This window comes from Protopterus annectens, chromosome 1.part2 (genome assembly GCF_019279795.1).
Source record: "Protopterus annectens isolate FY-2018-M chromosome 1.part2, PAN1.0, whole genome shotgun sequence".
Classification (NCBI taxonomy): domain Eukaryota; kingdom Metazoa; phylum Chordata; order Ceratodontiformes; family Protopteridae; genus Protopterus; species Protopterus annectens.
In genome coordinates this window covers 762,090,590-762,104,660 of record NC_056727.1, presented here as the reverse complement: position 1 = coordinate 762,104,660, position 14,071 = coordinate 762,090,590, and the positions used below count along the sequence as shown (strand labels likewise).

Here is a 14,071-nt window from a genome sequence, read left to right as displayed (position 1 = left end):
TATATATATATATATATATATATATATATATATATATATATATATATCAGTCAGAATTTTAAATTTTTGGCTATACGCAGAGTGCATGAGAGTATTCAAGGTGGGGATACAAGAAGTCTTACAGAACAAATGGAGGCAGAATGGATTATTAAGCTGAGGGGTGAATATGGACATGGATTAAATGACAGGATCCCACTGAAGCCAATGTTAAAAGATAACCCCTTACCTTGACACATGATGCTATTTGTAATGTGCTTTTTGTGCAACTTTTATATTTAGTTTACTGTTTTGAGTTTTAATGATGTTTGTGAATTTTATTCTGTGCATATATATATATATATATATATATATATATGATTTTATTTATTGCTTTATCTTTAAGAAAGCATTTCAAATTGATCATGTGACCAATTATTGATGCAAGATTTGAATATTTAATAAGTGTCAGTTTGCTTTTGTGTTACATCTGAAGAAGCAGTTTAACTGTGAAAGCACTCGTGTACTGTTATTAAATGGAAGACTTTTGTTATATTGGATATTTTAGCCTTTTTGAGGTCTGTCCATTTGTTTTGTTATTTATGGATCCAGCTACTGGTAGAGGTTGGTGGTTGTATTCTTAATATTTAATTAGTAACTTGTATGTATTTAATTTTAGTTGTAACTTTTATTAGTCCAACCATTGACATGTATGAGCAATCCTAAAGTTCACCAGTAGCAATTGTACAGCAGAGTTTGTACAGATTAATGGAATGCAAATTACTTAAATGCCTGCTGATCAGTCAAACATGAGCTTAGCTTTACTTATAAAAAATTTAATTTTGCCTTAACTGATCATAGACCATTAAAATATGTGCTGTGAAGACGTTATTAACTATAACTGCTCTCACGGACAAGCATGCCAGTGTCTTGTTTACATTAATTTCAGATATTAAATACAGGCCTTAATCTGTTAAATCATAAATACAGCTAACACCTCTGACATCTCTGAGTAATCATTCTGATAGAAGGACAAGCAAAGAACGCTAAGAACGCTAGTTATGTAACAGCACGAATAAACTGACGTGTCCTTTAGAAATTTTCTTAAACTGTAAACAGAGATGCATTTGGAGTGCATGTGCTATTGATGCATCCTTCATTATTTCATCAAAATTAATCTGGAATGTATACCGCTTTAGATTATCTCTCTTGCTTACCTTTAGACTCTGTATTCATTGCTTACTTCTTTGAAATAGTTTGTTTAGGGAACAATTTATTTGCATGGTTTGTTTGAAAGAAAATAATGTGCACAAAGCTTTCAGTAAAAACTCATTAAATTTCAAATGATACTGTAATCCCAGAACTCTGAAATTAACTAATTTCTTCTTAGGGGAGGCATACGCATTTTGAAAGCAAGAGTTGATGAGTGGCCTGTATAAATTTCCGCATCTTAACAGTAGTAATTTCAGAAGTATTGGTACAGAAGCATACGCAAAACAAATTCCTTTGTGTGCCTTAGTATGTGGTGTGTGGGTGTACCAGATGAATATTCATTATAGCCTTAGAAATTTTATAGAAAAATGGCTGTTTTACAGCTGTTTCAACTCCACTCCATTTTTTCCATTTTGCTTTTTTATGTATTTGGTGTCCTGGAGTCAGTTATATGTGTTAAAGTAAGCCTCTAATTGCTAGTTTGCTGGTAAAGTACAATGCTTTCTCTAATTAAAATGTACATTATAGTTAACTTTTCCTACCACAGTCTCCTACCGTGACACCATTGGTTATTCCTGCTATGGCCCCATATCTGTATATAAAGAAAATCTGCAATATTCCCTACCCTCCATTCCCACTTCTGTATTCTAATTTGTATGCAAATATGATCAATTGGAAGCTGCAGAAATTTGTACTGTGGTTTTCAAATCAGGGGAATCCCCTAGTAATATAAGGAAATAAACCCATAAGAATGAAAACTCCATAATGCGTATTATTCCGACAAAAAGATAAAACAGTTCTTGCATTAGTAAAAAGACTGATTACACAAGACTAGAACCCTGCTGAGATGTGACTTCACTTTCAAACAGATTGCTAAAAGATATCACAAGATGCTGCTTCTACAAGTAAGTTTTTGCCTTGCAGTCAGTGTACTGTATGTTTTGTTACCCTGCTTCTGTGCTGCTATTTTGTCACCTGCTAGCACATCTTTGCTGAACTCCTTCCTACTTACTGCATTTGGTGTGCTCACAGTCACTAAGAAATTGGTATTATTTAATTGGTATATCCTGCATTTTGTATTCCTAAAATACCATCTAGATTAATTTAGATAACAATGAAAACAATTAGTGAATAGTACAAGACCTTGGAATTCCCCAGGGTGTAATTCATGGAAGAGCTCGCGGTAGTATCAGTGACTGTACAGGGATAGCACTTGCCTTTGGTGCTGGAAGAATAGAAAGTTATGAATTCTAATTCCACACCAGGTATTTGGGTTATTTTTTCCAATACTGACACTGTAAGGGGAGTGCTATCCTCCTGAATGCACCATTGTCTGGATAAGAGACTAATCCAAGGTCCCATCTGTCCAGGTTGGCTGTAACTCAATGGATGTGAAAGATCCCATTGCACTTTTCAAAAAAAAAAAAAAGAGTAGGGTTGGTTCTCGGTTCCCTGGCCAAATTTCCCCTAGTCAGTATGAATACCAGCTCGGGTATCCCTGAAAAGAGGACAATGGCCTAGTGGGATCAACAAAGAATAAATAAATAAATAAAAATGCAGCTAATGTTTATCAGATAAGGCGAGCTGAATATGACCAAAGTAATGCTGATCACAGTCATGCACATGCTGTAAGGTTCTGAATCATATTAATACTTAATTTACATGACTAAGATTCCCTCATCTCAGCAATTTAAACAATTGCTTAGCTGGGAGTTGTACCATCACAAGTAAATAGATTTACCTGTGAGGAAACACATGTGTACTGTCCATATACACATACTTGCACATAGATACACACATACATACGTGCACAGTGAAACACACATGCTCACACATATATACATCCAGCATACCTTACAGCAATGGTCTTCTTATCCAGTAACAGTGACACACAGGAGCACACTCATGCAAGCGCACACACACACAAACACACACACACACACACACACGCGCACACACACACACACACACACACACACACACACACACACACACACACACACACACACATACACACACACACACACACACACACACACACACTGCATTGGAGTACTCATCTGGATAGGCAGAGTGAGCAGAATAAAGCACACTAAGTTCTTCTTGTTCATATTCTCCATTTAGAAAGCATAAGTGCAGCTCAGCAGATAACCACATGCTCTTATAGTGCAGTATGAAAGCCTGTAAGTCACTTTACTATGCAGAAATCCATGCAAGGCAGTGCAATGCATTGTAAAAGGCCCTAATTTGCATAGGCTGTCCCCACAGATTACTGCATTGACATGCAGCTCTAAAACCCCTTGTTGCTCCATAGAGTATCACTGCAGTACTATGTAGTGAGGACTTTATGAATCTTAAGACATTTGTAGACTATCCAAAGCCACTCGCATGGCTTTGCATAACACACAAGTTGCCTATGAATTCTACTTGAGGCCCTGTTATTGAGAACTGGATAATCTTACTACACACATTCCTCGTATTGTGAACTAGATAATCTTACTACACACATTCCTTATATTGTGAACTGGATAATCTTACTGCACACATTTCTCATATTGTAAACTGGATAATCTTACTACACACATTCCTCACATTCTGAACTAGATAATCTTACTACACACATTCCTCGTATTGTGAACTGGATAATCTTACTACACACATTCTTCGTATTGTGAACTGGATAATCTTACTACACACATTCCTCATATTCTGAACTAGATAATCTTACTACACACATTCCTTGTATTTTGAGCCAGATAATCTTACTACACACATTCCTTGTACTGTGAACTGGATAATCTTCTGCACACATTCTTCATATTGTGAACTGGATAATCTTACTACACACATTCCTCTTATTGTGGGCTGGATAATCTTACTACACACATTCCTCACATTCTGAACTAGATAATCTTACTACACACATTCCTCTTATTGTGAACTGGATAATCTGACTACACACATTCCTCGTACTGTGAGCTGGATAATCTTACTACACACATTCCTCTTATTGTGAACTGGATAATCTGACTACACACATTCCTCGTACTGTGAGCTGGATAATCTTACTGCATACATACCTCGTATTGTGAACTGGATAATCTTATGGCACACATTCCTCGTATTGTGAAAAGGATAATCTGACTACATACTTTCCTCGTATTGTGAACTGGGTAATCTTATGGCACACATTCCTCATATTGTGAACTGGATAAACTTATTGCACACATTCCTCATATTGCAAACTGGATAATCTTATGGCACACATTCCTCTTATTGTGAACTGGATAATCTGACTACACACATTCCTCATACTGTGAGCTGGATAATCTTACTACACACATTCCTCTTATTGTGAACTGGATAATCTGACTACACACATTCCTCGTACTGTGAGCTGGATAATCTTACTGCATACATTCCTCGTATTGTGAACTGGATAATCTTATGGCACACATTCCTCGTATTGTGAAAAGGATAATCTGACTACATACTTTCCTCGTATTGTGAACTGGATAATCTGACTATACACGTTCATAGTCCTACTCCTCGCCTCAGGCCCTTCAGTCTTTTATGCCAACTACTGAATGGACCAAGTTACTACTGGACTTATCATTTGGGTTTTTATCATTATACATAAACTTTTGAAATGTCCCTCTCACAAGGTCATTAGGAAGAAAAGATTTTTATTTTCCGGGGCGTGCATGCACCCCCAGTAAAACTTCTGTAGGGTGATCATTTTCATTTTGTCACACATACATGGAACAGTCTCATGGAAAACTGCTTTATGACTTGCAGATCACAACATGCCCTTTTGCCATTCTGTTTACTAGAAATATGTCCATATGCAAGCCTTCAGCTTGACAATACCATATTGTTACAACCCAAAATATTTCCATTTCATTTGACAGTTCCCTTGTGGGAAATGGAACTGTTTTGCCACTGGAGTCCTGCCTCCAAGCTGGAGTTTTATGCAGTAAAGCGCATTGCATTACTGCAGTATCTGGTAGTGTCTTTACACCTGGAATCACCTAGTGAGTGCATGTCTTAACTGAGATATGTGAAGTATTATTCTTAGAAATTAGCTACAATGTTTGTTATAGTTACGGATAGTTCTTTATTACTATGCACCACTCATATCGTATTATTCTTTTGCATGGTCTGTTTTTTTGCCATTCAGTTGACAAGAAATATGTCCAGTTTGCAAGTTCTCAACCTAGCAAAGTCTATATGCAGTCTTAGGTGATTGCCTCTTATAACTTAAAACTTACAGCCTGAAAGATTTCCATTCCATTCCATGGTTCCCAATGATGGCATTATGTTGAACTTAAGGTCAGTATACAGAGTACAATAAAGTTATGCAATATTTCTATTATTAATGGAGAAATGGAATATGATACTGTAATGGTAGATCAGCCTATGGCAGCACTGACATGAAACAGAGCTGCACAACAGATTCACAGGCAAATATATGCTCAAGGACTCAGAAAGAACCCTAGTCACCACAGTAACTGCTGCAGTAAAAAGGCCCTGTTTCCATGGTGCAGTACTATCACATTCAAAGACACATTAGCCACAGTGAGGAAAAACCTCACTGTCAGCTAATATTGCATGTCTCTGAATCACCATTAACCAGTATGAGTGCAAATCAGCATTTCCTGTAGTAGTTAACAGTGGAGGCCAATGCATCTTGTTAGCACAGGCACCTCACCTTATTCACTCTCCCACGCACATACACAAAGGTGAACACACACACACACACACTACATAACCCATACCTGTCTTATTTTGTCAGAATGTTCACGATGTCTCCTTTTTTTTGCCTTGGTAAATTATGGATGATAAGACTCAGTCATTAATATGAAATATTAGGGTTTCAAATTTTATATCCTTAACTAATATAGTCTTTAGATTTCTTTCACTACAGGGTTGTGAGATATACTTCATGTTCAGTGCCCCTCTCCCTCATAATTCACAAACTGTTGTAGGCATTGAACGATGCCTGAGATCCCCATTATGTGTAAAAAAAACAAAGCTATACTAACTTCTCAGAAAGTGTATCAGGTTAATGCTGATGTTTCCAGTGGCAAGGGTGTAGGGCTTGAAGTGTTTCTCTCCACTCACCCAGTTTGTAACTTTCTTTTTTGTTCTTCCCCAGGTCTTATTTCTTATTCACAGAACATCCCTGGTATCTAGTGGTGGTGCAAAGGACTAATATCCTCACTGGATGGATACAGGGTTGGAATCCTTTTTAGTGCTTTAAGACATAATATTTATAGTCCCCCTGGTGTCTAGTGGTTCCTCTTCCATATATATATTTTTAATTACATGCTTTTAAGGCATATTGTGTAGATTATCCATATTGAGTAGTGTTCCCCCAACTCACGTTATGTTTAAGTGCTGTTAAGGCATGAGATGAAAGTGGTTTCCCTTGTGGCTAGTGTTCCTTCAGCCAACATCTTTAGAGTTATCCCTGGTGTGTTGTGCACCCCTGGGCACAAATGGTGGAGTTACACCTTGCTAAGACACAAAGATGACAGAGTTAGTGCCTGATGTCTAGTGGTTCCCCTGCCTTTAAATATCATTAAGGCATAATAATCGAAAGTTATGCCTGATGGCTAGTGTTTCAACCTGCCCCAATCTTTCAGGATTTTCTCATTAGCCTGTGGGTGTTTAGAAGTATGTCAGCCACCCCATCATACACACATACACAAAAACAGTCCTTTCCCTGCCTGATCCCGGACACACACACACACACTCTCTCACACACTCTCTCTCTCTCACTCTCTCTCACACACTCTCTCTCACACACTCTCTCTCTCACACACACACACACACACACACACACACACACACACACACACACACACACACACACACACACACTCACACACACTCACACACACACACACAATCACACACACTCTCACACATTATAACACACTCACACACACACTCACACATTCTCACACACACTCTCACACACTCTCACACACACTCACACATACTCACACACACACACTCGCACACTCACACACATGTGCAGATAACTTAAACCCTAACTAACCCCCCCTATTGCTACCGCCCAGACAGACGCACTCACACGTACACTTACTTATGTAGCCCCTTACATACACACATGCACTCACCCTCTAACACTACCTGACTGCTAAACTCTCCAGCACTTCCTCTACCACAATGGATGAACACAACTTTTACAGTGAACAACCAGGACAGGTTGTGAAAATTTGCTACATAAATACCTTAGTACAGGCAGTTCCAGGAAAGAGCACATGGCTAAGTAGAATGTCTCTTCACCAGAATTCTTCATTACCCTCTAGCATGGCCATAGAGACAGTAATGCCATACCGGATGTCTTCATCCAAAAGCACTGCTGTAGGGTTTTCTTTGAATGCAAAACATTTCCCATGAGGTATACAACTTGTGTACACCTTATGGTTTGTCTGTGTCTTTCGGCTTTTCCCGGTTAGGGGTCGCCACAGCCCTTATGGTAACTTTTCTAAATTCAGTCCATGGTGTTCAAGGTACATAATGCTATTCTAATACTGAGACTAAAATCTCATGAATATTAGATCCTATGTTAGGTCACAGTATAGCTTCTTCAACCTGACACACTTTACTAGAGTTGAAGTGTGAATCCTTCACCATGGGATGTACAGGACATGAACTATCGAAAAACTTATTGAAAAAAAAGTTACAAAAAATATGACGAATATTTGTTATCTAGAATAATAATGAAAAATGACTTGAGATACTTTAAGTGGGTGTTGTCAGTCAGTGAATGCTATTACAAAAATGTCAGTGAAACTTACCACATAGCCTGGAAACATGTAGAGTTATACCAGCTTGTATTAGCGAAAGATTTTTAACATTAACTATATTTCACTGTTATAGCTATTATCATAGGAATGATATATCATGCTTCAGAGAGCAAAGTCAATTTTACAAGACACCATGATTTGGCAAACAGTCAGACAATCAATATGTGCTGTAGAAGTGTTCACATGCAATTTCTGAAAAATCAGAACTATCAGCCGTATTTTCATTAATAATGCTAAAATAGGACATAATGCTACCATTTTAAGACATATGCAAGTAGTGACTGATAAAATAATATGGAATAAAATATATATGGGAAATCTGAACAAGAACTGAGATATAACCTTTTTTTTAGTCTGAAAGTATTAAAATTAACAGTATTCAATAGCTAGATGAATTTCACATGAATAGTATGCAGTGTATTAGGAAGCACTGTGGTATCTGCAAGATGTCATGGTATGGTTCACAGAGAAAGGGAAATCTCCACAGACAGCTGTACAGTGCCTGAATCATTGAACAGGGCATGCAAAAGGTTATGAAAATTATGAAACATTTTGCATATTTAAGTTGATAAGGCAAAATGCATTGGGAAACTGCCAGCTTGAGGCAGGCTAGGCAAGCAGTAGATATTAATAAAAAAGCACAGGAAAACATGGCAGGTGACATGAAAACATCCACAGATGTAAATGTTACATGAGGCACAGGTTACTAGTGCAGGAAAAATTAAAAAAAAATCAAGGTAATATAGGAGGTACAGAATGGCATTCAGTAACAAGCAGAGTGTGTTAGGCAAGAAAACATAAGGTAAATGTGCACATTCAAATGCTAATTCTACAACATACAGTCACCAAAATATTTAAAAAATGTTTGCAGACCAGTTGTGAAAAATCAGAACTATTAGCATATTTCCATTAAAATGCATAAACGTTTGTATTAGTATATTATGATAACCTATGCAAGCTGTGTGTGTTACAAAAAATGACATTAAACCCAATAGAGTAGCAGCAACACAGCCAAAGAAGTAAGCATTTGTTTGAGTTGCAGGGATTTTAGAAACAACCCACTTTGGTTGAAGTCAGCTATAAACAAACTCCACAATGAAAGAAGAAGCTTATGCCCCTAAAGTAGGAACAATTAGTGTGTTAAAATCAACCTTGAAAAGGTCAGTAAAGAACTCATGAGAAAGATGCCATTCTGAAGAGAAAATTGTGAAATGAAAATTGCTAAGTAAGAAAATGTTAATCACAAGACAGTCCTTAATTATATAAAGAACCTCAAAAGTTATACCCAGTATTTTACTGAGTTTATCTGTAATGGCATCACTCACTCAAACCTTGAGGATGCAGCTAAACTAACATCCTTACAGATATCTTCTGCACCAGCTTCTCCACACAGCCATCTATAACTTTCCAATGCAAAGTATCCCGTCCATATCTGATTAACTATGTCTGACAAGATACTAAAAGCACTGTCCAAGAGCAGAAATACCTGTCACATGGGTCCCGATAACATACTGTGCTGTTTTCTGGTCAATACATAATAGTCACTATCAGACTGCCTTTTCTTTAAATGTTTAGTTTAACACCAGCTGTTCCACTGGATACATACCAGAAGCCAACAAGACAGCTGTAATGTTTCTCCTACACAGAGGAGGTACCAACGTAAACCCTGGCAACTATATGTCAATCAGACCCACCAGCACCATTTGTATGGTTATGGAGTGCACCATCACAGACTTCATAAATGAAGACATAGGGGAAACTGTAATCCCTAAATCCAAGCCAGTTTGGATGTTTAAAATAGGCAGTGCATGAGTACTGAATTTAGTTTATATATCTGAAAGTTACTGAAGCATTGTATGAGGGCAGCTCTTTACCTCAATTTAGTTAAGGCTTTTAGCACTCTTCTCCACAATGGCATTATCAACAAATTGGTCAAAGTCAGTATAATCCTCTGTGTAAATCCTATTAAATTGCCAACTTATTCACTTAAAGACAACACTCTATTGGAATGAATTGTACATTATCCTCTGAAGATTTGTCACCAGTGGTTTGACCAGCACTCTCTTTTGGGACCACGTCTATTGATATGTACCTTTCTCATGCCAAAGGTCTCTGGAGGACCAGATTCATAGATGACTGCAAGCTTGCAGATATTATCAACTCCTCTGAAGACACTAAAAAAAATCTAGCATTGTTCAGTTTGGGAAAAAGGTGCTATCAAAAGTGAAGGAATGAATAACTGATTAGAAACTTTTGATATTGTGAAGCAATCTAACATCATTTACTGCAACTGATATTTCTTTGCCTAAAAGAGGACTACAATTTATACCTATGACTAAGGACTCTGCTGTTGATGCCATCACACACCTTACGTTATTTGTAACAAATCTTAACCTTAAATTAATGTTCCAAAAGTCTAATACCCCTTGATACCTTAAAAATCCATTAAGTATTTGTTTTGTCCTGACTGTCATCAATTTTAATGTAGATCGTATGGACATTTGGATCTGAAGCAGTCCTCCATTTGTTCAATTTTTCAAATGTTTGTCATGAATGTTATGTTTTTATAATGACCCATCCCCACCAACCTCATCTGATTCTGTTCAGTTATGTATGCAAGTGTCTACACAAACTAAATGAGTAAATTCATCTAGTCCGGTGTCTGGTGACAATTACTGCTATCATCCCAGCCCATTTCACAAGCTCTACAAATTCCACAGCCCAGATACCATGTCTTAAAGATAGAGTTTGTTGTTATAGCCTTGTCTGGATTTGGACTGCAAATTTATGTTGACCTTGTTCAGTGCAGTATTGCAGAAATACCAAGTGGAGAATTCGGCATGCAAATCTTTCTTATTTCTCTCTACCCTGATCGTGGTACCATCCCATCATCCCTCAGCCTATTTGACCATTCATTCTTCTAAATGGCCACAGCATACCACCTGGAGATGTGAAAGGCAAAAAAAAAAAAAAACTTGGGGGCTGGTATAATGGTTAAGGTGTTTGCCTCACAGGCATAAGGTTGAGGATTTGATTCTTGCCTTTTAAGGGAAATTGGCTAGGCTTAAAATGGTTTACAAGGGTAGCTAGCCTAGTACTTACCTGTCTATAAGCAGACATAAAGGTTATTGACCAAGTTTACAGATGACTGCAAGTTGGGTGCTGTCATCTGCTCCTTTAGTGATGTGGACATCCTCCAAGTGGGTCTCACCCAAACATTTGACTGGTGCCAGAAACATGGCCTCAAACTGAATGGCAAAAATTGCTTCATCATCCCTTTGGGGAGAGTGGCATCCCCACAAATTATCACATTACTAACAAGGTCCTAAGTATGCAGTCAGTTATGAGGGACGTGGGCACCCAGGTTGATAGCAAACTGACTTTTGACCATCATATTGCCTCCATTGTACGGAAAGCTTTCTACATGGCCCACCTCATTTATAAGGATATCTCATCCAGGAACAAGGTAGTTATAACATCCCTGTATTCTTCCCTTATAAGACCTATTATTGAGTGCAATGCCCCAAAGCACATGCAGCAGCTGGAGAGACCACAGAGGTTGCTCACTGGGAGAATCCAGGGCTTCAAACATCTACCCTACACAGATAGGATAAAGGCCCTGTCCCTCTACTCAGTCTCCTACAGAATCCTCAGAGGTGATCTCTGTCTGGCATACAAAGCAATCTCAAACCCCACCTTGATGGGACTGCTGCATATCTGCAAATCAAGCTCCATTCGAGTAACCTGCCAGCACGACCTCATCTTGGTCTGTGACAGCAATAGGACTTGTTGCAGGGACAGATTTGTGCCCCAGAGACTCCCCCTTCTGTGGAATAGTCTCTGCTCCACATCAAGCAGAGTACCTCATTAACCATTTTTAAGCACAACCTGGATAACTGGATGGAGAACAGAAAATACACCCCTGGGATTCCACCTGTGTCACTGCTGGACAGGGGCATTGGGTGCTGACTTGTCAGAACATGGGCTAAATTCTTGACTCGGCTTGTAAAGGCCTCAGGGTCAATAGCCTAGTAACTTCCTATGATCCTATGAGTGCAATTGTTCATGACTCAGATTGTTCTTGTATATGCTTAATACTCCATCTACTGGCCATTCAGCAAGATGCAGAGCCTACTATGCTGAACCCAGTTCTTGTACATGACAAATCTATGGCTAAGATGGAGTTCAGACACTTCTCTGCTACAGGAGCATCAATGGAAGTTCCTCACAAAAAGAATATAGGGCATAGACAACATGTACTATGAAGATCACCTCACAGCCCTATCCCCATATTTGATTGTCTGCATACTGTTTAGAAGTGATCTATGCCTAGCCTAGGAAACATCCTCTGATTTTTCTTTGATGGACATATTGCACATCTGCAAAACAAATGGCATCAGAATTACTCAATTTAGGGACCCAAAACTCATGTGCAACATAAGCAGGACATGTTGGAGGGACAGATATGTGTCTCAGAGACTACCCCTTCTCTGGAACAGGCTTCCTGTCCATGTTAAGCAAGGCTTCCTGTCCATGTTAAGCAAGGCTTCCTGTCCATGTTAAGCAAGGCTTTTCCCTAACCCAATTTAAGCTTAACTTGGACCATTGGATGGGGAATTGGAAATTTACCACAGTTCTGGCACCGAACGCTCTAGTAGATAGAGACAGCCTGTAAATACTTGACCACCCATACCCACACCTGCATATATCCCTTAAAATAACCCTAAGGGATCAAAACATTTCAGATGCATTTGGGAAGCATAGTTATGTTTAAAAAGGCCACCTGGGGTCATTAGCTTAGTAATCACCTATGACTGTATTATTGAGGTTCATAGATTCATAGGTTCATAGGTAGGTAAAAGGCTATCAGCCCTGGGGCCTATCTAAGCCTAGCCAAAAAAGTTCCCTGGCTTTCGCCACCCAAGAAAATTATTTTCCTGTCCCCTGTCGAGTAGTGTCACAGAAGTGATCCCTGGGGTGAATTTTAGTCTTTTTGGCACAGAGTTGCACTTCCAAACTAGATGATGCTCCTGTAGCAAAGTCCAGCCAACTTTCTCATTCCAGGATGAGCAAGCCTATACTGTCCTCACATTCCCATCCCCTGATAGTGTCTGTCAATGGCCAAGCCACTAGTCAAACTATGTTCTACTGTGGAGTAATCAAAGCTTTTCCACCTCCCCCTCAGTACCAGCCCAGATATACATTTCTTTGTATTTCAGTTAAACTTTTAACATTTTTAACTAAAGGCACATGGCTTTTGATATTCCTTAACTTTAAAAGTAACCCCCAATTGGGACCATCTCTCCTAAAATGTAAGTAGGTAGTCCACAAAAAAGCATTAATTCTATATTCAATGTTTTTATGCTGTTCTTAATGAAATGGTGAACAGATAAGAACTTTGAAATTCTGATGTTAAAATATAAACAAGACTGCTAATAAATGTGATGCAGAAAGTTCTCTGAAAATGAACCGAGTGAAATAGACTAAATGAAAACCTATCATCGAACATGGGACTTAGTAAATACTCTAATAGAACAGTTTTTACCAAGTATCAGTTACAGATGTCTAAGAGAACAATAGCACTGGTCTCGTCTCATACTACAAATGCTGGCAGAGAGAGATCCGCTGCACGTTTTTAACCCACAGTAAATAGGAATAAGACCATACAAGTCTGAGGTCAATTTGCATTTGTTCTCAGGTGAAGTGACTTTAGATTAGGTAGAGTGACTGGGGGAGTGAAGGGGCTACAAGTACTGCTCCTATTTGCAGGGTGAAACAGGTAACGTCTTGCTGATTTTCTGAATGTATATCATGTTTTCATACTTGTTTTTTAAAAGAATTCCTTATTATCTGAATATCGAATATTGTTGGGATATTGTTTTCATTTAATTCTACATGTCAGTGAATCATGCGTTATGAGAGCCAAACTACCTCATTTCTTATCTTTTCATGTTATTTTTGTAAATGCTTGTGTAGAACAGTGATTTTATATTATTATGATAATTTTGATAGTCTTGATAAAGGTCCGTCAAAATCTCATC

At 38.3% G+C, this 14,071-nt stretch overlaps 1 protein-coding gene across 1 annotated transcript in view; it reads left to right on the top strand.

Annotated features, from left to right (window-relative positions):
- LOC122791184 (calpain-13-like) overlaps positions 1-14,071 on the top strand; it is a 1,289,367-nt gene that overhangs the window by 1,130,412 nt on the left and 144,884 nt on the right. The window lies entirely within an intron of this gene.